The sequence below is a fragment of the Bacillus rossius genome, chromosome 5 (genome assembly GCF_032445375.1).
Source record: "Bacillus rossius redtenbacheri isolate Brsri chromosome 5, Brsri_v3, whole genome shotgun sequence".
Classification (NCBI taxonomy): Eukaryota; Metazoa; Arthropoda; class Insecta; order Phasmatodea; family Bacillidae; genus Bacillus; species Bacillus rossius.
Window position 1 is genome coordinate 84,766,979 of NC_086333.1, and position 24,885 is coordinate 84,791,863.

Here is a 24,885-nt window from a genome sequence, read left to right on the forward strand (position 1 = left end):
AAAGTAAAACAGAATAAGAATTTAGAGCGAAAATTTTCAGTTTTCTTTGCACGTGCTTAGATTGGAAATAAAAAGAAACCAAAGGCAAAATTTTAAATGTTTTAATGGTTGATATTCATGTCTTCCCGAGAATCACTTGGTGAATAATAACAAAGAATAAAATATAAGTGTGTTGGGATGTTAACCAACAAGCTTGGATAGGCTAGGGTACAAGATGGTCGAAGCCACATCACATTTAAACTTTTTATTCATAATGAAATAATATTATTGAGTAATAAAATACTACGGTGCTGTTTAGAACTTGATACAGTTTGCGTCTTCCATCCACAGCACTCGCCAGCAAGCCTCCACTTGCTATACACAAAATTAAATATACACTGGGAATTATGCATTTAACAAGAATTAACCTTGAGTTAAAAAGTGCACACAAGTCTTTATAATTGTGAGAGACGAGTGCATGAAACAGGATCCACTTCTGAAGGAAAAAGGAATCATTCGATCATTAAAAGCTAAGGGCGCCATTACGCCAAAATGTTCTGAATTTTTAAATGGTGATTTAAAACCCATATTAGTTTCCATTAATTGCAATTTCTATAAAGAGCTACGACGTGTCAAGGCTGGTGTATATGTATTAAAAACATTTAATATTCAAGAGTTGCAACTGTGGTTGTTACCCGCCTCGTTTCTTCGTGGTGGCCAGCAAGTGTGTCACTGGTTCTGCAGAAATCGGCACAGCACCAGACTCCAACTCGCTCTGGTACCGACGACTATACGGTACTCGCTCTGGCATCCATTGGGTCATCTCCCGATCGGCGAACCCAACGAAGGCAGTGATTCAGCTGCTCACTCAGTGATCCTCGAACCCAGCGGGTATACTACTCGCTCAGTGGTCTCCACATCGTATTTGGTTCCAGCCATGTTTCTGTTAAGCCAACACGCTCTGGGCGAAAATGACGCAGAAGTTGGAAGAACTCAGGTAGCTGAGGGACGAGAGAATGGGTATTCAAAATGATGAGTTCAGCAGTCATTTGAATTCTTAATATCAGTATGACTTCCAGAGGAGAGGGTTTCCACTGCCAGGATGATTATAGACAGCCCTGCCAGGAGGGCTTCATTTTTGTTGCTAAGGGATGAACTCGATTGGAACAGGTCTGTGGTTTGCTGAAGCCTTCGAAGCCTTGTGCAGAAATCCAAGTGCCATACCACAGAAACAATGTAGGTACCTTAGTAAATTTACAGTAGGGGTATCAGATTATCATTACTTTGGTTGGTCTCCACATTGTCGAAGGAACGGTTGGGATCTCTCCAGGATGATGATGCAGGAAGAATTTTGTGCAAAGTTGCTGCAGTCCCTTTCACTGTAGTCTTTGCGTTTGAGTTTTCCCTGTCCAACTTCCATTGTTCGCGGTATGAGCATCCGGAGAAATTCGCCAGATCATTGCCATTGCATAAACAAGTGGGTTTTTTAGATTTTGGCCTTGAGCACTCTGTTGATTTGTTATTTTCACCACAGCGAACACAGAATATCTGCTCATTACACGTGTGGGAGGAATGTCCCAAAGTCTGGCACCTGTAGCACGATAACTGCTGTGTGCCTTCCAAAAATACAAGGAGCAGAGGAAATGGCTTAGGCAAAACCCCTCTGCTTTCCATGCGAAGTACTTTGGAATTTTTGATGCCAATGGCATTGAAGGCATCGGAGATATCCTCGACGGGATGCAAACTTCGCAGGACGACCCATGTTTGCAGTCTTCGAGGCACGTCTAGGTATGGAAAAATATGCCCCGGGCCTGCAAAAATTCTGCATTTTATGATTTGAAAGGTTGTTACACTCGCCAGGAAAGGATGGGTGAAAATGTCTTAAGAATTAACAGAAGCGGCACAGGTGATAGATGTTTATTGGACACTAAGGCATAGCATAAAACATGGTCTGTTTTCCTGTTATTTCTGTGAATACACTAAAAATATCATCATAGTATGGCATACAAAATATATCATCAAATGACCTTCAAAGAGATGCAATAAAAAAGGCTTTTTTGCTTTACTGCGGCCATTCACTATAAAAGAACCACGACAAGTAAAATAAATATTAAATTTGAAGACAATATTGTGGTTAAAAAATTAATTAAATTAAAATTAATTAAAAACATTTAAATTAAAAGACAATTCTCAATACAAGCTTACCCATACAAAGTTTTTAAGATTATAAATGAACCTCTCAAGCTATGCCTTTACTGAATAGCATCCCAAGAGTAAAATATAACAAATGTATGCAGAGATTAAAGTTCAGCCCTTTGGTACAACACTTAAAAAGCTTAAGAGAAACAACAGTTCTGAAATATTAATTTCACCGCCAAACGGTGAGTTAAGATTTTAGTTGATTACTCGCCTCGCAAAACACGTGGCGCGAGTAGCGAACGACTGGCCACGGTGTCGACACAAGCACCGGCGGGTCTTGGCTCGCCCCCTCTTCAGCGAGTAGGCCATGTGCTCCATGTCGCTCGCTATGTCGCCTTGGCCCACGACAAGATCCCCGCAGATCCCGACTATGGAAACAAACAGCGCCCAACGGAATATCGGGACGTAAATCCAGTAGAGTCGAACAGCCTTGTCCGTCAAGTAGTCATTGTTGCAGATCAAAGTCATGTTCGGGAAAGTCCAAAAAAGTGACAAGTCATGGTATCACTTGTGTTCGTTGCCAAAAGCCAACCTCACCACCTCGTGTTAGCCACAGTTACGAACAGATAGTTACTAACGAGTCGCTTCTCTAACTTGCCATCAACTCCAACAATTCGGGGAACGAGTTAATTCCACTCCTCAACTCGTAAGGAGTTACTCGTTTATTCGACGAAACAAAAATCCCATTTAGTGTTCCTCTGCATTTAGTTAGAATTTAACTTTGACTCTAAAGGCATCAGCGATAACGTCTAAGTCCATAAACTGTCTCTGAAGCTGCGGGCTCACCAACACTTGTCCATCAGGCAGCGTGCGAGGCAGAAGCCCCGGTGCTAGTCGATTCTTCTAGCTCGGAGCCGGAGTTCCCTACTCCTCTCGTGGGTCTAGGTCCGGTGGTAGAACCTCCGCATGCTGGTGGCTTCCACGTGTAAGAAGGAGCAGAATAGCAGCGGTCTGAACTGCCGGTGCAGTTGGAAGCGATCCAGGGAGCTGCTGTTCGTTTGCAGGCGGCTCATGGCGGCTGGGTTCCGCCGTGTGTTCCCGAAGACTGGAGTCTCTGAGTGCGGGAGGCGGCAGATTGCCTTCGCTGTACACTGCGAAGCGATAAGGCCCTGACGATGCCTTGAGAGAGCATGGTAGAAATGTACTGGGCAACAGCAGTTGATGAACTCAAGGGCGAGAGAAACGATAGAATGGAGTCTGATGGTTGACTCGTTCGTCCGAGAAGGAGGTATGTCAGTGGTAGAAGTTTGGTTTGTAGATTTGTCAGGTGCAGCAGATAATGTCGTGGTTGAGGTATCAGCCATCGTTTTTGAGAGAAATATTGTTTCTTAGGACAGTATATATGTTGTATGGCAACAAAGAATAGCTTCAACTCAGCAGTGGAAGAAAATAAAATTTTGGATTTGTAAAAGCACAGAAAAATTATCAAATTAAATTGACTGCAGATTTTCACAATGAGATAAAGCAGCAGTAGAATAAATTCAGCATAAAAACAGCAACCTATATAAGTAAATTATAAAGTAAGATTTAAAAAAACTTTAAATGATATGTCAGCCGGGTTTGAATGTTCAGCAAGCGAAAATAATCATTACTCATTGATTCTGGAAAGAAGAAAACGACGAGTCGAATGAGAGAAGAATCTCATCGAAGCGGAAAACCCAACAATGACAGCTTCTGGATATCAGATTGGTCGCTCCTCAAAGCATTGTCTTGCGGACAGCTGGTGATGCAATCGGTCTCGAAGTTCGGCAATTACTTGTGGGCATGGGCGTAGATCCCGGGGGGGCCAGGGGGGCCCGGGCCTCCCCTGGAATTAATGGGCCCCTCCTTGGGGGGGGGGCCCACTTCGTGATTTTAAAGTTAATGGTGTACACAACATATATATCAGATTATTATTTACAACGACGACAGACACTTTGACATGCTTTATATTCCTACCTTCGAGTTCCGTAGTTATTTTCCCTTACCCCTTCTGCGAAAGCCATGGTATGGAGTTTTGCAGTGCGAACTTTGAAACACTTAATTCCTAGAAACCGTTCCTTCCAAAGGACGAAGCTAGGGTAGGGTTCCGTTAGCATTTCCTCCCCATTGTTACCCACACTACCTTGTCCTCTGAAACGACAGTATTATAGGTTTCAGGTAGTCTGTTTTTAAAGTGGTTTTGCTCTCGTGTGCCCCAGTCGTCTGCTTTCTTGGCAAACATCAACATGGATAAGTTCGTGACGCGGAAGAAACGGAAAACAGAATCTGATTTTCACCTGGTAAGCTTGATTGTTTTATAAGTAGTGACTATTAGTTAGGTAATATATTTTATTTAAGTGATTGTGTAACGTTATTTTTTCCAGTAAATAACCAACTTAATACTTTAACAGTAATTATAGCAGAATTTAGTTTATTTACGAACTTAAACTTATATACCATTTTCTGGAATTTTTTAGCTCATCTCCATTCTGTAATAAGGCTAGCTGCTCTGTACATTACATGTGAATATACAGGGAAAAAGTTTTTTCCTCGTCAATATGGAATTTAAAATCACTCCCCTTTTATTATCAAACGATAATTTTCACAATTCATGGCCGATAATCACTTTATAACATTTGTTATTTTATAACTGCAACACTGCACGAGTAAACAGAAGTAAGAAAGAGAAAGAAGTATTTAAACGTTACACATTCGTATTTAAGTTAATAAGGAAGCAAACGCGCCTCTTTAATACCTAATCAAGCGGCATATTTTAATTAAATAATTCACTGCCAAAATACTGATTATACTAAATATAAGCCGAGAAATGTATGTGGTTCAATTAGCTGTAGGATAAATTTCATAGTTCTATCTCCGAGATGTTTCATTTGTTTCATTAAGTTATTTTTTTTTCTTTTTTACCTGGTTGATGCCTTTACTAAATAAAATAGTTTTTAAGGGTTTTAATATGATTCGATCGTTCATTTGATGTTGATCTGTTTGTTAGCTTTGGCGCTTTGGGTTTTTAGGGCGCATCAAAAACTGTGAACAAAAAATTTCACGAACAGCATTTGAATCGCAGTAATTATGTGATGTGGCATAAAAAAACCCGACACAGTGCGAGTCGAACTCGCGCACGAAGGGTTCCGTACCATTATCTATAAAAACGGCAAAAAAAAAATCATGTCTGTTGTATGGGAGCCCCACTTAAATATTTATTTTATTCTGTTTTAGTATTTCTTGTTATAGCGGCAACAGAAATACATAATTTGTGAAATTTTATTCTTTTTTCACGTTTGTTGTATGGGAGCCCCCCTTAAATATTTGTTTTATTTTGATTTAATCATTTATTTTTAAAGTGAATATATAACTAAATATTCTGTGAATATTTCAAGCGTCTACATGTTGCCGTTTTCAATATCGAGCAAAAACGAACAAAAAAATCACGTTGGTTGTATGGGAGCACCCTTAAATATTTATTTTACTATGGTTTTAGTATTTGTTGTGTCTAACTATCACGGTTCATGAGATACAGCCTGGTGGCAGACGGACAGACAGACAGACAGACGGACGGACAGCGGAGTCTTAGTAATAGGGTCCCGTTTTACCCTTTGGGTACGGAAGCCTTAAAATGTAACCCCACTCTTTACATCTCAAACTTCGTCAGATTGAGATGATTTTAATAAGATCTGTTACCCTAATATTAAATTTTTACTGATTTTCTTAGCAACTTAATCGGTCTCTACGGTGAAGCTGACATTTTGCTTCAAGATCTGAAATTAGAATAAACACTTTTGGAAAATGATAATGTATGGGTGGGGTGTTATCTATTTGCATTATATTCACGTATATTATTTTTATAGATTTTTTCATGGATATTTTATGTATTTAGTTCAGGAAATTATTCAAACATGTTTGAGAGATCACTTCTTATAGTCATTAATTAATATTTACTGAAACATATTTTGCTCCGCTTTATTGTTAATATCACTTACGTAAAAATAAAGTGTATAACATACGAGCTTATCATCTAGAAGACTTGTTTCGGTTGACCTCTAGCGCAAAATTCTTAAACCACAGAATTCACGGGCCCCCCCTGGAAATCCTACAGATTTGCGCCCATGCTTGTGGGTGTTTATGTTTAGATGATAGCTGCGTCGTGCAGGGGCCGCGAGGAGGGGTCAAGCTTCTGGGTTGGTAGGCAACTGGCAACACCCTGCAGATCACGGTGCACAACTGTCTCGTCGCATCTTCCGCGTAGTCCAGCGAATGCCAGACTACGGCGGCTGGATGACTGCTGGTGCTCTTGGCCGAAGTCATGTGTTAGTCTACGTGAGAGAACATTAAATAAAACAACACATTTTAACAAAAATAATATTTATTAAATTAAATCTACTCTACTACAAAAACCTAGCATACACAATACCTATAATTTAAATTCATTCATTCGATTTCACAAGGTTTACTAAACCAGTCCTTTACATGTCTCTTCATGTATTTTCAGAGCGTCTGTTCGTTTGATTTGATTGCCACATCCATCACACTTGCACGGCACTGGAGCCAGGCTTCTGGAAACTTGCGTCACAGGCATATTTCACGCCACTAAAACAAATTTGCAAAAAAAATATTTATATTTCTTTATAACTGTACCTAGCCTATTTTGTTTTTACCTCCTGTACATTTGTGTATTTTGCCGATAAATTAATGGAATCAATAATATGACCATAGTTGATGTTTACAAATGGGCCTGCGTGCAGCGGGCAGTGGCTGGTACCTGCGGCAGGGCGGGGGGAGGGGTGGAGGGGGCCACGTGCCGGCGGCGTGCGCGCCAGGCTGCGCAGTGGCGCGTGCCGGGAACAAGGCCTAATTAAAACCCGCAGCAGGGGAGGGGGAGGGGGCGGGGGCGCTGGAAATACGCGCTCCCGGGTGGCAGCGCCGCTATAAATACTGCCTGCTGCCTCCTGAGACCGGCTCTCAGGCCCAGCGACATCATCACAGACTTGGAGGTCGTGTGCATGGCTGCCGCTCTGTCCGAACAGGACCATGGCGGTATGCATCCCAGACATGTTCAGGTGTTTGCGGGACCTTATTAGTCTAAAGAAACACCACAGTAGGACGAGTCCCTGAGCACCTCGAGACAATCACGACAGTGGTTCATCCTGGCCGAGGAGTCGAGGCACCATCTTGCCCTCGGATGTCAACCTTCAACATTTGCCACAATTTACACAAATATGACGAAAAATGTGCCCAATTTCGTCTAAATACGCCAAAATTTCCAGTTTATAGGAAAACGATTCCACCAAAAAATCTAAAAAAAATTCTGAAAAATAAAAAATTTCAATTTTTGAGGTAAAAAACAGAAGTTCAAAAATTTGAAATAAATTATTCAAAATATTTTTGACGTTAAAAGAACGAAAGATCCCCAAAGAGGCTTAAATTACCCATTGACAAGCATCCAAAAAGCCTCTGTAGGGGATCTTTGACCTTGACTTGACCTCGACCGCCATCTTTGATGTCGTCTTGAAAATCCGTAATTATAACACTAGAAAATTGAAAAAATCTGAAGTTCAAAAAAAATCATTTAATAAATTTTAATAAAAAAACGCACTTAAGTAATTGAGCTTTAAGTCCTCGCTTATATTCCCGGTGAGAGTAAACATGTAATTTATAAATAAAAAAAAATTAATTAAATTAAAATTAATAAAAATATCGCCTTCGTCACAACCGCCATCTTGGATTCTAGAACTTTCCGTTATTTTGAATAGTGATGTAATGGCCGCCATCTAAAAAATCCGTAATTTTTATCCAAAAAACCGAAGGAAAAAAAAACAACTTAATAATTATTTAAAAAAAAATGCATTTAATAAAGTTTTATATAATAAAACCACCAACGTTATGAAGTCCTCATTTCTGGCCCGGTGAGGACTTTAGATTACAAATGGCAACAGATTTTTGTTCCAAGAAGCCACCGGCAGACTTAACCCCACCACTAATGTCAAAGAATATACTATGTCAGCCATGGAGGTAATTACCTCCATGATGTCAGCCAGTGTGACGTCATGGCGGCCATCTTGACACTACTAGATTTTATGTATCAATTTGTTAGTTTATTTAAGTGAAAAATTGCGAGAGTTATCATTCCACGAAATTGTGATATATATTATATCACAATCAAATACTATATTTTATGTATCAGTTTGTTAGTTTATTTTTGAAAAGTTTTGTGGAAATGATAACGCTCGCAATTTTTCACAAATAAACTAACAAACTGATACATAAAATATAGTAGTGTAAAATCTCGTTCGAGTTCGTTGATGGGCAATATCCTACCAAATTGGTAGAAAAAGGGAAGGTTTTTTGAGAAACAGAAAAATCACTGTAACTAAAATAATATGGAAGATATCACATCACTTTGAACGTATTATAACTCGTAGGAGTAACACAAAAATATTATGTCTGAATGAGTCTTTGATTCGACCAAACATAACTGCAATGGGTTAAAAAAAAACATGGATTGGAGGACAAACAAAAATCATTACTCCCTTCATAGGAACAACAATGCATTTGTGTAAATGTTGTATTAATCATATGATTTTTATCTTAAACTTCTGTCTGAAACATTTTTTGATTAGACGAACAATTCCTGCAAGGGGTAGAAAAATGGTGGGGAAAAAAAAATTCACAACTCCCTTGGTAGATACACTATCAAATCCGTTCAAATCTTTTGTAAAGCTTATAATTTTATCTAAAACTTTTGTTTGAAATTTTTTTTGATAATACAAACCATTGTTGTGAGGGGTTGAAAAAATAAAGGGGTAGAAGTTAAACAAAATATATATTATTTACCATGTACACTGTTAAATCCTTTCTGTTTTATTGTAATACCTTGAATCATTATCTACAACTTTTGTCTGAAATAATTTTTTATATGACCTACCATTACTGCAAGTGGTAGAATACACAAGGGGTGGAGGTAAAAAAAAAATCATAACTCTCTTCGTAGGCACAACATCTAATTCATTCCGATAATGTAATTTTTATAATTTCTATCTAAAACTATGTCTGAAAATATTTTTCATTATATGAAACATTATTGCAATGGGTTGAAATAAGAGGGTTTTAAAGTAAAAATAAGTCATTTATATATTTTTAAATATATATAATATCATATCTGTTATAATTTTTTGTATGAATCCTAAACTTCAACTAAAACTTTTGCTGAAACAATTTTTATGAAACAAATTATTACCGTAAAAACATGGGCTGAAATTTTAAAAAATTTAAACTTTCTTAGAATAAAATTTGTTAGAATTTATTTCACTATCATAATATTATCTTAAACCTTGGTGCAAAGCAAATATTTATACGTCCACGTAATTAGTGCAAAAGATGAAAAATAGTGTTCTAAGGTCAAAAAATTAATGATTACCTTTGTTGGCATGTGCAATTATTTCTAATATATTCAATGCTCGATGCATTGTGCTAAAAACATTCCTAATACATTCGCTGCATGAAAAATGAGAAAATGTTTAATCGATCATTTTGTAGTATTGGAGAACATAAATATGTTATGTACTTATGTTATGTACATATGTTCCAGAAGTTTATAGAAGTTTCCATAATATTTTCAGAATAAATAGGTCATGCGAAATCTACCTACGCCTGTAGGCTGTGCAGAAAGGGATTTTTTTTGTATCCCAGACCTTAGACTGTTTAATATATAGTAAATCAATTTAATTAACTCGTTCTGTCTGGTATCAAACTGCGGACAAGGATCTTTCTACTAATTCAGATAATTAATTGCTGATTATTTTTATGGATTTTTGGCATTTTTTCCGATTTTCTAGGTCAATACATATAAATTTCCAAGATGGCGGCCATTATGTTATCATCGGCTTACTGGAGGCTGGTCGATGAGGAACTTAAGCCATTGTTAGGATTTTCAACATGATTTATTAAATAAGTAGTTTTTACATAGAACAAACATTTTTGCATCAGTCAAGGATCTAAGCGATCACTGTGATTGATTGACTCAATTATTATTTTAACAAATGATTCTTTAACGATTATTAGAATTTTTTCTAATATCTAGCTAAAAACATAATTTCAATATGGCAGCCAAGACGGTCGACAAGATGGCAGGCGTGTTGGGAATAAATAATTACAGCACTCTAGCAGGTAAGAATTAAACTTATATGGCGGCAGCGCCCTCTAAGAGACGAATCCAAGATGGCGGTCTCCAGCCTTGAAATTTGTGGTGGGAGGCCAGTCTGCCGGAGGCCAGTCTGCCGGAGGCCAGTCTGCCGGAGGCCAGTCTGCCGGAGGCCAGTCTGCCGGAGGCCAGTCTGCCGGAGGCCAGTCTGCCGGAGGCCAGTCTGCCGGAGGCCAGTCTGCCGGAGGCCAGTCTGCCGGAGGCCAGTCTGCCGGAGGCCAGTCTGCCGGAGGCCAGTCTGCCGGAGGCTTCCACGGAGGAAGGATCTGTCGCTTTTTTAATCTAATGACCCCGCCGTGTCCAAACTGAATACTTTTTTTATCAATGTTACTATCAAAATTTAATTAAGTTAATTGTTTTATAATTTTAAAATTTTCCCGGTTTTCTATCCCAAATCATGCGATTTTCAATATAACGGAAATATTTCAAAATGGCTGAGAAAGAGTTTTATCAAAAGTTTATTATGACGGTTTTTTATAACATTTTAATATTTTTCCCGATTTTCTAGCTTAAAATTATGTAATTTCAAGGTTGTGGCTGTACCGAAAAGTGCAACGTTGATGTCATATACATCCAAGATGGCGGCCGTACGAAAAGTGCAACTTATAGAATTCAAATAGCGGCTATGGGTTAAGTTAATGTTAATCCAAGATTCCCGCAGTGACGTTTGAATTCAATATAGTGACCGTAACGAAAAAGTGCAACGGTGAAATCCTCATACAATATGGCCGCTATGATGTCACAATCCAAGATGGCTGTCGACGATCAGCAATCCGGACCCTGGACCCTGCCTCAGGAGGAACCAAGCTATACTATACTGTAGATACGTACAAAAAATAATTATTTAATATGAGGCAAAAACAAGGGCTGGTATTTAAAATAACTGTATCGTGGCCAGGGGCAAAAGAAAAACTACTCCAAATAGCATATAAAATTACAATGAAATATTGTGGTTCTGAAATATTTGTTAAATAGAAATTACTTAAAGACATCAAACGCTAAAGCCGTAACAAATCCAAGCTCGCCCATAAAATAATGAACATTTAAAAATAAGCGCTCAGCAAAAATAAATAAATAATAAAATATAAAATATATAATAATAAACAATAATTGTTAGAAATTGAAAAATATCACCAACATAAATATTTAATAAATATTAATGTTCATACAAATCTTGCAGAATTTAAAATTCTCTACTTGCAACAATATAAACAAAAAGGTTTGCCAGAGAAATAGTTGAGAAGTAGGAAATATGCGGCGACCTTCATAAAGCCACTCGCCTCGCGAGCGAGTAGCCAGCTGCAGTTCAAGTCATCCAGCAGCCAGCGGACAGTTAATACAGGACAGCCCCGCCTTGCCTCGTAGCAGCCCCGAACACAGACAGACCGTCATCCATACAAGTGACTCGCCGAGCGAGTATCCGCCACCCACGTGCACCAACTGCTTCCTTCGACGAGAACACGAGCCGCACTGTGCTCCACTGATCCAGAGTCAGTGCCCCGTGGGGCAGTGGCCAGCATTGCGGGCGGCCGCTGCCAGGGGCCAGCACAGACGTCACAAGTAGCCGGCGACACGGGTCTACCGGCAGCAACATGCGCCCCTGTAAACCACCAGAATTAAAACAAAGTATATTAAAGATAAATTATATATTCAAGAACAATTATAGTAGAGATAAAGAAGTGGCAATAGAAAGCATCTAGTACACCCTCAACAGATATCAGATCTAGTCTGTGACAACTCAAGAAATATCAACTATAATGGGATAATCTGGCCCTAATCTGGAGGAATGGCCATTGCCTATTTTAAAAATTGGAAACTTATTTCGTGTTCAGATTCGCAGTGGAACTGTCCATATTTCTTGGGCAGAGTATGTAGAGGAGCTCCTGGGACAGGGGTCAATGACCGGCCGCCACATGACGTCACTTGACCTTGACCCCGACCCGCTCAGCTACAGGAGTCGCTGCAGTGAGCTGGCGGGTTTCGTCGGAGTGCTCCCCTCCTCTGCAGCGGGTGGGTCGCGCGCCACGGGCTGCGCGCCTCGCCAGGCCTGCTAGGTGGCGTGGTCTCCATGGCAACCGTCTGGACCGACTGCCCCCCCCCCTTGCCACGGCTCTTTTCCCACGCCTTTCATTCGTTCCCTTGTCCTCTCGCGCGATGACGCCTCGACCTCTTCGGCCATGTTCGGCCAGCTCCGGCCAGCTCCGGCCAGCTCCCACCCTCACCCTGTGGACACAACCACTTTGATCATATTTTAATTAGTACAACTATCGATACTGTGCGATTTTCTTCAATATTCAATCAAGACAGAGTACCAATTACGATGGTGTCCCCTCGGTACTGTACTGACATAAACAGCCCCGGTGCTCTGTATTCCTAGGGACCTGCGGAGAACCACACGGCTCTGTGTGTATTCGAGAAGACGTAATTTGTTGATTGGCTGCAAAGTATGTGAGACGAGTGGGTAGCTCGTGATTGGGTGACCGCTCCCCCTTCTTGTTTATCACCGGTCCAGGGTCGTGTCAATAATTTAAGAAATGCAGATGTAGACCATATGTGCTTCAAGTCTACTTTTCTGCCGGACTAACCCGCATTAAAAGGAAATAGATCTTACTAAGACGAAATCATGACAAAGAATAGGCAACATCAAAAATAGCCTAATATTTGCTTGGCTCAAAATGAACAGTTAGTATGTAGGTCTCTACTACAATAGTGAAGCAGCAAACACATGGTTCAAGTGAGCAGCCAATGCTAGAGCACTGACGCTGAGTGCAGGCCGTACACAACAGGTAACCCCTCAAACTACCGTGTGATTGTGCTGCAAGTGAAGAGATGCAGTCTGCACCACTGCCGCCCTCCGACTCAGGGTGGGACGCAGCGAGGCGCCTCAGGGGTGTGATCCTTCTTCGCCTGGACCATGTGTTGGCGCCATTGTAACTCACACGTTTGTACAGCTGGGCAATGTAGCGATACAAAAAGTTACACACTACAATTGTATTTTTTAAAAATAAATATCTGGAATTAGTCGGAAACAGAATGCCGACCTGGCGGCGGAGGCAGAGGTACGGCGTGATGTTGGCAGGCCTGGCGGGGCGGAGCCAGCTCGTAGCGGCTGGACTGCACTTGCGTGACACACACCCGAGACAGGCTCGTACTCGTAAACTGGCGCCATTTGACGGCAGCTCCGCGCGCCGACTGAGCGCCGCGCTGTCACGTGGGGGGAAACTACCAGCTGTGGGTGTCTGTGTTTCGAGACCGGCCGAGCTCCTCTCGGACACATGTCTTCTGACGGCGAATCACAGCCGGCCAGTGCCCAGCATGCTCGTCCTGACTGGCCCGGCCGAGCAAGGCAGACGGCCGCTAATCACGAGGAATTATTACATCTCACGATTTATTGCGAGAAAATTAGACAGTGATAGGTTTCCATACACTTCATCCATATTCCCATCATTTCTTATTGGCTCTGATCGCAGAAGAATTAGCAGCCAATTAGGAAACACAGTAATACAGACCAGTTGACATTCGCGCTCTCAGTGTGGAAATATCCCGCCTAACCACGAACAGAGCCACTATTATTTAGCAGATTCAACTTACTCCAGGATAGACTGTACATAACCAAGCCTTTTTAGAATCACATCCTTTAGCGGTTTGCATGTGTATGGCGTATGGGTAACTACCTGTTTCTTGTTCGTAACTGGCTCAAGTCGTCAAGTCCTCAACGTGAAGCTTCTGGTCTACTCTGCTGGCCAGTGAATCCGCGGAATAACCGTGGCTCTAACCGTGACAGGCATGGCAGGCTGTCCTTGCACAACACATATTCACGATACATAAAGTCTTAGCTAATAATAACAAAGATTACAAACTATCGACTCAGATGGCGTGTGGCAGGTCCTTGTGCCGCTGTTGCGCTGTGCCGGGACTGGAAGGAAGGGCGGCGGGAGAGGGGCTGGAGGGGAGGGGACGCGTGCCAGGCCGCGGCGTGCCACCCCCCACCCCCCCCCCCCTCCCCCACCACCAGACAGCTCGGCACGCGCCAAAGAGGTCGGGCCGCCGCCAGCGAGCAACAACTCCACGGAGTGCGTCATTCGCAAGTCTTCGATGCAACCATGGAGTTAGGAATCGTCAAGAGATGACACACTATGACGTAATTGAAGTCACTTTTTAACCACGCTATCACCATGTTGTTCCGCCCAAAACATTATCGAAATAGTGGTTGATAACGTCAGGTGATGGTTAGTAAGTATAAATTAGAATCTCCGTCATTAAAAAGTCACTTTTATTTTTTTAAAAAAATGTGTGCGTGGAGTTTACGCACGACTAAATGAAACTTCTTGCTTATAAGTTATAGAGATACATTACTAATATTTTTTAATAGAAGAGATAATAATTGAGAATAGTAAGTACACGGGTATTATCTCAAATGAAATAACTCTTTTCCATGCTAATAAATAATTTGTATATTCTTTGAATTAAAAAACCACACTAAAATTTTTTCCTCATACATTTAAAACAAACTTTGATTTTAAATAATTCTTAAACTTGAAGCTTGCCGATAATTAGGAAGTTTATGCAGCTTAACTTAATGTCCAAATGGACGTGTGTAGTCTGAGGTAGATATCTGACATGTGAAAGTAACATCATGGAATACGAATAGGACCTAGCTCAATGCTACTTTGTTGAGCAACAGTCACCCATAGCTACACTCCGATGGAGCAATATTCACGCCTCCTTGTTGAACTTAACATATTTACACACTCGTGGGCTCGTAACTGTAATATGGTCTATGATTTCAATGATCAAATAATAATTCGTGACATATACCCATGTCAAACTAAAGCAAGAAAAGTTTTATACCAACAGAAATATTTAGTTACATAGCTAAAACAATACTGATTAACACAAGTAATTAAATTAATAATATATACCTACATGAAATCACAATATTTTCTTTCTAATACAGCCCGTGGCACGGTGCACAACAATAAGCTGAAACCCGGCTGTGTTGCCCTCTGCCCAAGTGGGGGTGGCGTCAGGCGGGTCCCGCCTATCCCTGCAGCATGGCGGGGTTCAGTCGCCACGTGGAGCCCGCTCAAGGCTGCTCCAGCGATCTCCGCCCTCCAACGGCCGCGCAGTGGGGTAAGAGCGCATGCCGTGGAAGCACGCCGGGCCCATAACCCAGACGTCCGTGGATCGAAACTACTCTCTGCTACCCGCTGACGCACCAGCAACACGGTTCCCATGCAAGTTGGCCCAAATACCAGACAAATATCCTTCCAAACTTCAGGGGTACAACACAAAATGACGTTAACTAACAGTCAAAATATAAAATTACTGAACACAAATAAATGTAGCAAACTGCAGAGTAAAACGGCGACAAATGTAACAGTCTGAAAGTGGCGTGCCTCGCTTCTGTATTGCCGCTGGTTCTGCGGCCGGGAGGTTGTGCCCTGCTGCAGGCGTGACGTGGTCGATATCCCCCTCCCCCGCCTGCCGGGAGGTCCCTGATGAGAGCCCCCACCATTCGCCCCCACAGCGGGGAGGGGTGGCCCTAACAAAGCGCGCCCCGGGTCTGGCCGGGCGAGGCACGCGACACGCTGCCTTCCCCTCCCCTGCCCCCACTCCTCTGCATCACAACCCACGCGCCACGGGCGCCGCCGGACACAGCGCTGGGCGCCATGCCATCCTTTATATTATACATTTAGCTTCAGTTAGTTTTTAAAGTCAACTTTAACATGCTGTTCGTGAAACAGTCCGAACACCTCCCAGAGTGTCACGTCCAGGCAGCAGAGGGGAGTGGCTGTCCGTCATCCTCTGGGCCTTAGAACATTTATACTATTCGCGGAAACAACGTTCACACATCGTGGTTTCAGGAACCATGAGCTTTGGTTGTTGGTAATTGTACAACTTAAAAACCAGATATGGTACTTGCAATTTTTTGGGGAAAAAAAAACAAACTTTGTTTTGAAGAATACCTAGGACCTTGCTTTCAACGCCCACACATGAAACAGCGTTTTGAAAATTAGAAAACAATTCGCTAAACGGTAATGTTAAACCTTAAGAGCTAAATGGAATCCCTGAATACTCGCTATATATTAGGAACACAAATGAATAATTAATTGAGAGTTTATTTTCTTTTTGAAGTTATACTCCTTTAGGCGCGTTATTAAGTATGAGGATGAATTTTTACGAAGCACGCGTACCATGCAAACAATAATTGACAGAATGAAAAAGGTTACATGTATATAAAAATTATATTTTTGTGCTTTCAAATCATATACTTTAGTGATTTATATGGAATACTGGTCCATATAATTAAAAACATTTATTTATTGTGAATATTAGTGAAAGAAATTATTTTTATAAACTTTTTCAAGTGTATTTATATAAATGAAATTATTTTCCCGTAAGTAAAATGATGTCAGGTTACACGTAGGCCTAAGCATGCCAAGGAAATGGTATATGAATAGGTGGCCACGTATAGGGCCGTTTTTTCTATAGTTTCTTTTCTTCCCGTGGTACCAAGCACATCGCTAGTTGGGTTCATACTGGAGACAAATAATAATTATTTTAGTTTATTTTTAAATGTTTACAGAAAGAATTAGCTTATTGTCAGAAGCCTAAATAATTTATATTTTCAAATTAAAAATAAGTTTTTACTTAAAGTAAAAGTAATTTTGTATTTACGTATTTGATACGTGAAGTTACAGGAGGTCGTATGAGGTTTGAATTCTGAGATGGTTATTGTTATTTTCCATGTTAGATTGGTTGATAAATTAAAACACGTTATATGGTTTGGTTTTCTTGATTGAGAGACGGCAGAAATATCTGCCCGATAAGCATATGGAGAATAAAGTGCACCATGTGGTTGTACATCGCAGCCCAATGACCGGTTCCCACGAGCTAGGACGACGCTGAAAAATCTAGTGATGTTTTGTTTGTTATTTAGTATAGTAAGACTGTTTCCCAATTATAATTAGTCTGTATACTTTTTAAGTATGTATCTACGTAGTACGTATTTATCGCATGTAGCCTAGTGTTTTAATTACACTAGTGTTTGGATTTCCTTGGGTTGTAACCATACAAGATATGGCATTAAATTAAATTAACATTTTTATTGCAATGTTGACTTAAATCCTTTACATAGTACGAATGAGTATATACGGGATTAGGAATAGGGGACGTCACCGTCATGTATTACTCTACAACAGAAATGTAAACAAACAAGCCAACATCTTGACTATCATCATACCACCAATTTGATATAAGCAACCGAAAGAAATACCATGTTTTTACTAAAAAAATATATATTAATAATAGTGTATAAATATAATTTTAAATAAATTTTCTAGAACAATTTTCGAAATTAAACTTTCATCGAAAACATTTACAACGAAATGTAAACAGCAATTAGAACAAAGAAAATCGTCCCCTATCCCCTGTTCTAAAGTTAAACTGTTTACATATAGTGATTTGGGGTTTCGAAGTCCCGATGTTAGTGTAGTGTAGTAATTTGAAATCAATTTGGTCACTGAATTCAATCTTCTTTGGGGCCCCTGAACTATGCATGCTATAATGTGTGAGTTCATTTTTTCTGTTTTTGTATCACATTTGAGCTGATTTTTCTTTATGCATCAACCTATGTGCTACACAAGCACAAGCACAAGCAAGTGTGACCTCCATTTTGACGAGATCAGGTTCATGAATCTGACAGGCTGCTGCTGGCTTGAGGAGCAATGCCAACAGTCAGGGCTGCACATGGAGGTGTGGTACCATTGAGAGAAGATTCTGCTGGCCAACTATAGTCTCACTAGCAGAACCCGGCAGACGTCCTGCCCGTGTTCAGTTATTTACTTCTATATATCTAAAAATTGATAGTTTGTATGCGGTCTAGAATCTATAAAGCATTAAAAATTTTTGGAAATATAAAATATTACTAATTTTGGTAAGATACCATTTTTGATATTTGTCACTATTTGTTGTTATTGAGGATTAAGGACAGTCAAAATAACAATATACCAATTTTTATGGCGATCGGTTGAACGGAATAGAAGTTTATCCGCTGCAGCACAATCTAGTCGCGAGCTATAACAAAATGGATGGCGTGAAAGTATTGTCTCAAATTCTATACATACAGAATTAATTAACATGTAAGACTTCCAAAGACAGTGTTACGTGCGTGCTAGGAGGCAAGGCCAGCGGCCCGCTTGCCTCGCCTGCCCTGCCGGATCACAAGGGTCTGGCTACCCCTCCCCCTCCGCCCCGCGCTCCTCTCACCCTCCACCAAGGACTATTGTCACTGCGCGTTTCCCGAGGCCGCCGCGTGGAATGGCGCGAAAAACTTCGCCTTTCTGGACTTTTCGGGCGTCGGGTCGGCCCGGGATGACGCAACTCGTCACAGCCGTTATCGTCCCTCGGAGAAGGACGCCGCGGGGATATAAGTGGCGACACCAGCCTCCTCCTGAGTTCCGCGAGTTCCGCGAGTTCCGCGAGTTCCGAGAGTGAAGGGAGGTGCGGCATCGGAAGAGGGTGAGACACACACCCCCCTCGAGAGTGGCGCGAGACAGTGAGTGGACAGGCGCGAGGTAGGCCTACTGTCGAGCCTAGCTCCAGTGAGGAGTGCGGACTGTGGAACCTGACAGACATTCAGTGACTTTGAATGTACAAACATTTATTAGTAATGTAAATATTAGTAATTAACACTAATAAAACTTAATTGGGCTATCCCATACGAACCCTGTTCAACCCACATTATTCGTAACAATAATTTAGATGGGTGTGATACAAATTTATTTAAGACAGATAAAATATCTGTACATAGCTTAGTTAGATATGATTTAATGTCATTTACCTACGAATATCTGAATGACAATAAAGATCGCAGGCTTACACGGCCATTGTCTACATTTTCTTGACTTCTGGGTGTAGTTTGACTTGGGCTGCCGAAGCGTCGCAAGACAATTACCTTTCGTTGCCTAAACCCAGAAGCCAAGAAAACGTAAATCGAATATTAATTAATCATTGCTACAGTTAACGACGTTGCCCGGACTAGCAAGTTGAGAGCACCATATTACAGTAGATTTGTAGCAAACCGTACGTATTCGGTACTGAGTAACTGGTGCGCCATCTAGTTACGAGTAAGTTAGTAACGTAACGTTACACACGAATGCATTTAGTTACTCGCATTTTTCGTAGTATGGGATTTATCGTTAGAATGTTGTTTAAATTTTATTGTCAATAAATAATTTTCGACACCTATTTGTTGCTTTTTCATTAAAATCGAAGCATAACGGATTGCGATGTTATTGTGATATAACAGAGGTGCCCCCCCCCCAAACACTATGACTCACCCCCCATAACCTAATGATGGCCCCCCCTCCCCGAATTTTTTTATGCCATTATCTCAATGATTTACTAAATTATTTTATAATATTATACTTTTTTAGTATTTTATTTTATCACATTTTGCATTAATTAAAGCTTATTTTCTAATAATAATTTTGGTCATATCAGGTAATATTTCCATTCTGAACCGACAGATGCCAAACTGCTTTTGTTGAGGAAAGTGCGGGGTTGCCAATTTGATTTACAAGATCCCTTTCAATTATCAAAGCACCAGAAACGTATTTTCACATTAGAAGCTATAACTATGTAAATAATATATACGTTTTTCTCGACTTTTAACCCCCCCCCCCCCCCCCTTGTGGGCACCCCTGGATATAACATAAGCTCACGGTTAAAATTTTCAAAATAGTGTATCCATTGCAAATTTAGTAGATCCCGTCAATAGTTCACTTGTAGTTCTACACTTTACCTATTAAATCAAATTAAATTTAAAATGACTTAAAAACACAAATCTGGTTCAAAATACGGAAAAGTGAAAAAATGCACCTGACGCAGTTTGGTAGCCTATGTAAAGTAAAGTATGTTTTCTGCAAATTACGAATGTTGCGACGCCGCGACGTTATAGTGTACGCGTACCCGTACGCAATACGTCTCGAATTGTTTCTCTAACATAAAATAGCATGTTGCGAGGTATCAGAAATAACGAGTACTAATTTTTATAGTTCAGTAACGAATACATCAAGGTGAGTACCCTATTTTTATAGTTACTTTAACACATTTATATTACAGTGTGGTGGACATAGAAATATTATACACAATTACTGATTGTATACCTAATATAAAATTACTGCTTGTATGTATATGACCTATCATGTTCTGTTTACCCATGACGATCGGTTGAACGATATAGAGGTTTTTTTTTCTACATTATACTTAGCCTACAGCTTGACGCCAATTAGCCAAAGGGACATTGTGCTTCAGTGCAATCATCATTTGCAATTCGTAGGTAATCAATAATCAGCATGTAAATTTTACACCCATGCCTTACCCGGGACTCGAACCCAGGACCCCTCGCAACGTAAGCGGGTGTACATCCGACTACGCTACGGAGGTCGGCCGAAATAGAAGTTTAAGCATGGCAGAGCCATCTAGCGGCAGGTTACAAAACAAAATGAAAAGCTTAAATGTTTTCTCCATGAATTAATAAAACGATTTGTGACATCTAGTGGCTGATGTGGAACTCCAAATTGTTTCAGAATTGTAGGAATACTGTGGTTAATATAATATTAAAACTGGTTTGATGGTAACTGAGATGTAAAAAGAAAGTAAAACTGGTTAAAAAAAAACTGAAATTTAGTAATTCCGAAGGAGAAAAGAATGTTCCGTGACTCGAGGCAGCTGCTGCGCTGATGGGAAAGGTGCGGAAGAATCGCGCGGCTGAGGCGGCAGCGCTCCTGGCGGGGAATCGCGCAAGCGCGTCCCCTATTGCCCTGTGATCCACGGTGGCTCGCCTGCAACAGCCTCGGGCCGAAACAAACAATATGTAAGCAGGTATTCAATACCTGCGCGGCATCCAGAATGTCCTAATTGCGAGATAAAAACACGTTTAAATATATATATATATATATATATATATATATATATATAAATAAATATGTGAATTATATATAAAATGTGAATTACCATTATGTGGCTAGTTTTGACTAGTTCCGTACATTGACAAAATTTCAGAACATTAGGGACCACATATTGTTACAAGTGGGGAAACAGATTGTAAAAGGATAGCCAATGTTGCAAATCACTTAGTAACTAATCTTCAATCCTCTCACGACCCTTTAGAGTTTGTCCAAAATGCTTTTTCCAAAAAATTTCCTAAAATTCAATTTTCCCTTGTAACTCCTCATGAAATAAGTTTAATCATAAAAAACATGAAATCAAAAACTTCTCATGGTTATGATGAGCTTAGTAGTAAAATAATCAAGCAGTGTTCTGATCAATTATCTAAGCCTCTCAGTTTAATTTGCAATATCTGTTTAATTACAGGTACTTTCCCTGATAGGATGAAATACGCTGTAATTATTCCATTACATAAGAAAGGTGAGAAAACTAATATCGAAAACTATAGGCCAATTTCGTTATTGACTACATTTTCTAAGATCCTTGAAAAAGTCATCTATAGGAGATTACTTGATCACTTAGACCAATATCAAATATTAACATCATCACAGTTTGGCTTTAGGAAGAAAAAATCTATTGATGAAGCTATATTCAACCTTGTAAATACTATCCAAACAGCATTCATTAGATAATAAACTTCATGTAGTTAGTATATTTTGTGACCTAGCAAAAGCCTTTGACTGTGTCAATCATAGTATACTGATTAAAAAATTGGATTTTTATGGTATTGTTGGTCAGCTTCAAAAACTTCTAATCTCATATTTATACTACAGACAACAAAGTGTAATGTTAGTGGATACCTGTTCCAATAAAAAGTTTGTCTCTCGCTCAGGTTGTATAGAGCATGGTGTGCCTCAAGGTTCGGTATTAGGTCTCTTGCTCTTTCTTTTTTATGTTAATGACTTACCACATATGCTTGATGTAAGAGCTTCTGCTATTCTATTTGCAGATGATACTAGTATCATAATACAAAATCTGTCTCGCACCCAATTAATTGAGGAATCTGAAAATGTACTCAAACTAATGATTTCTTGGTTTAAGTCTAATAAATTAACTTTAAATTTTGATAAAACAAATTTTGTTAACTTCATAACAAGAAACCAAATGTATGAAGATATTAATATTTCTTGTTTAAATAAAAACCTACATCAGTCTCATTATGCGAAATTTCTGGGATTAATAATTGATGAAAAAATAAATTGTAAAAAGAAAATTGAGGTATTATGTAATAAACTAACATCTGCATGTTTTGCTCTTCGCTGTATGGTTGGGAAAGTTGATGTTGAGGTTATGAAATTAATGTACTTCGGGTATTTTCACTCACTAATGCAATATGGTATAATTTCATGGGGAAATAGCTCGGAAGCTATTAAAGTTTTTATAATACAAAAAAAAGCCATAAGGATTATTTGTAATAGCAAGCAAAGAGATTCATGCAAACCACTTTTTAATAGACTATGTATTCTCCCATTGCCAAGTCAATATATCTTTTCAGTTTTAGTGTTTTTAAATAAAAATCTGAATATTTTTAAGCCAAATTCAGCAATACATCCATACGAAACTAAAAAAATGTGATGACTTGCATATAACTCGGGCAAGAACTACTTTACAGCAGAAAGGCATATATACTTAATACTGCTTTGAAGTTATTTAATAATCTTCCATTAACTTTAAAACAACTATGTAAAAGTAGAAGTAAAAATTTTAAATATAAATTAAAAGAATATCTTATCTCAAAAACATTTTATTCTGTTGATGAATTTTTAAATTGTATTGATAATCATAACTTGTGTGTTAACATCTGAATTGTGTGTGTGTGTGTGTATGTATATATATATATATATTTATATATATATATGTGTGTGTGTGTGTATATATATGTATATATATATAATAGTTATGTTATGTGTATATTTGTGTGTTTATGTATAAAATATCTTTGTGTACGGACACCTTAATATTATATGTGTACAATACATGTATGCTCTATCCCTTTAATTGTGATATGTGTATATAATCATGATATTGTTTATAACTTTTATCTTACTATGTTATGGATTTATTTTTTATTTTGTATTGTATTGTATATACTGACATGTTCTACACCATTGAGCATTTGCTCATTCATGGTCGACGGAACGTAACTATAAATAAAAAAATAAATAAAATAAATTAACCTACGTTTTATTTATTTAGTAATATTTTCACTATGAATTGCGTCATAAAGCGTTATTTGTCTGTCCACAAATTAATCACTCTTTCATTAGGTTCACAAACCGTGCACAGTCTTCGCATATGAAGCCCATCGTTCGTCCACTTTGTATAACTTTGGCTTCCCTTGTTGTTACAGGAATTATGTTGTCAAAACAATATTATTAAAAAAAACATAACACTGGTAGTGACCGGCCATGACGTCACAGAGTGAGCTCCTAAAGTGGAGGACGGTACTGAGATCCAAGCTTTGCTTACTATGCACTATACACATAACATCTGTTGTCTATTGAAGTTCAAGTTGACTACACAATTAGGTATTGCAAAAAAAATAATTGATTGCTGTAAATATTAAGATGACTAGAATTTGAAATTATTGCCATGAGTACTTGTTAATTTTCATAAAAAAATTAACTGTTCAATGATTTTATAATATTAAAACTTAGAGATTTTTAATTAAATTTTTATTAAGATGTCTTTAAACATTAACGATACGTCAATTTAATTCGTAGCTGTGTTCTGTATGAAGTTCAGCGAAGGAACTGCATGCTAGAAATTATGGTAAAACGTATCAGATAGGACTACATGATCGTATTCAAATTACACGCGACCGTAGCGGAGGAAATTTCTTTATGCCCGCTTGGAGAGCTATAAATTGTAATTAGTTTGTAAACATGAAGATCTCATTCTATGCTGTTTCTGTATTCTTTGACCGTTATGATGTTTATTATTTACTTTATGAATTGTGTGGAGTTAAAGGAAAAATGTCTATTCCTAGAAGATTTTGCGTAGCAAAGGGTTGTGATTCCACTTCCAGGACACATCGTTTTTTCCGTTTTCCCAAGGACAGATCATTGACTGAAAAATGGAGGTTAGATCTAGGTTGTGACGTCTACTCGATTGATTAATTGCTGCTGCAAATGGGCGAAAAACCCGGTGGCAAGCATTCGCCTAGAAGTAGGAAGGAAAATACTAGGAAGGTTTTCAAAGAGAGGAGGAGAACAGAAAGGGGAAAGAATGCGATGGTCGTGAGGACGGTAGGGGAATGGAATAGCAGGCTTGTTTTTTTTTTTTTACTTATTAAAAATCATAAACAGGTCACCGTGGACTTTAAATAATTACTTATATCAATATTAACATTCCAAACTGTTACAAAAATTCATTTTCATCTAGTTTCAATAATCGTTAAATATATTATATCAGCTGTTATGTGTCGTGCTGCGCCGCCCCTAATAATCGTTAAATATATTATATCAGCTGTTATGTGTCGTGCTGCGCCGCCCCTAATAATCGTTAAATATATTATA

At 39.2% G+C, this 24,885-nt stretch overlaps 1 long non-coding RNA gene across 1 annotated transcript; it reads right to left on the reverse strand.

Moving 5' to 3' along the window:
* Window positions 1–6,537: 6,537 nt before the first annotated feature.
* On the reverse strand, window positions 6,538–23,814 carry LOC134532185 (uncharacterized). Its single transcript, XR_010075131.1, has 3 exons — window positions 23,549–23,814; window positions 11,614–11,951; window positions 6,538–6,741 (listed from the first exon to the last, which is right to left on the reverse strand). It is a non-coding gene; the product is annotated as an uncharacterized LOC134532185 (long non-coding RNA).
* Between the last annotated feature and the right edge of the window lie 1,071 nt (window positions 23,815–24,885).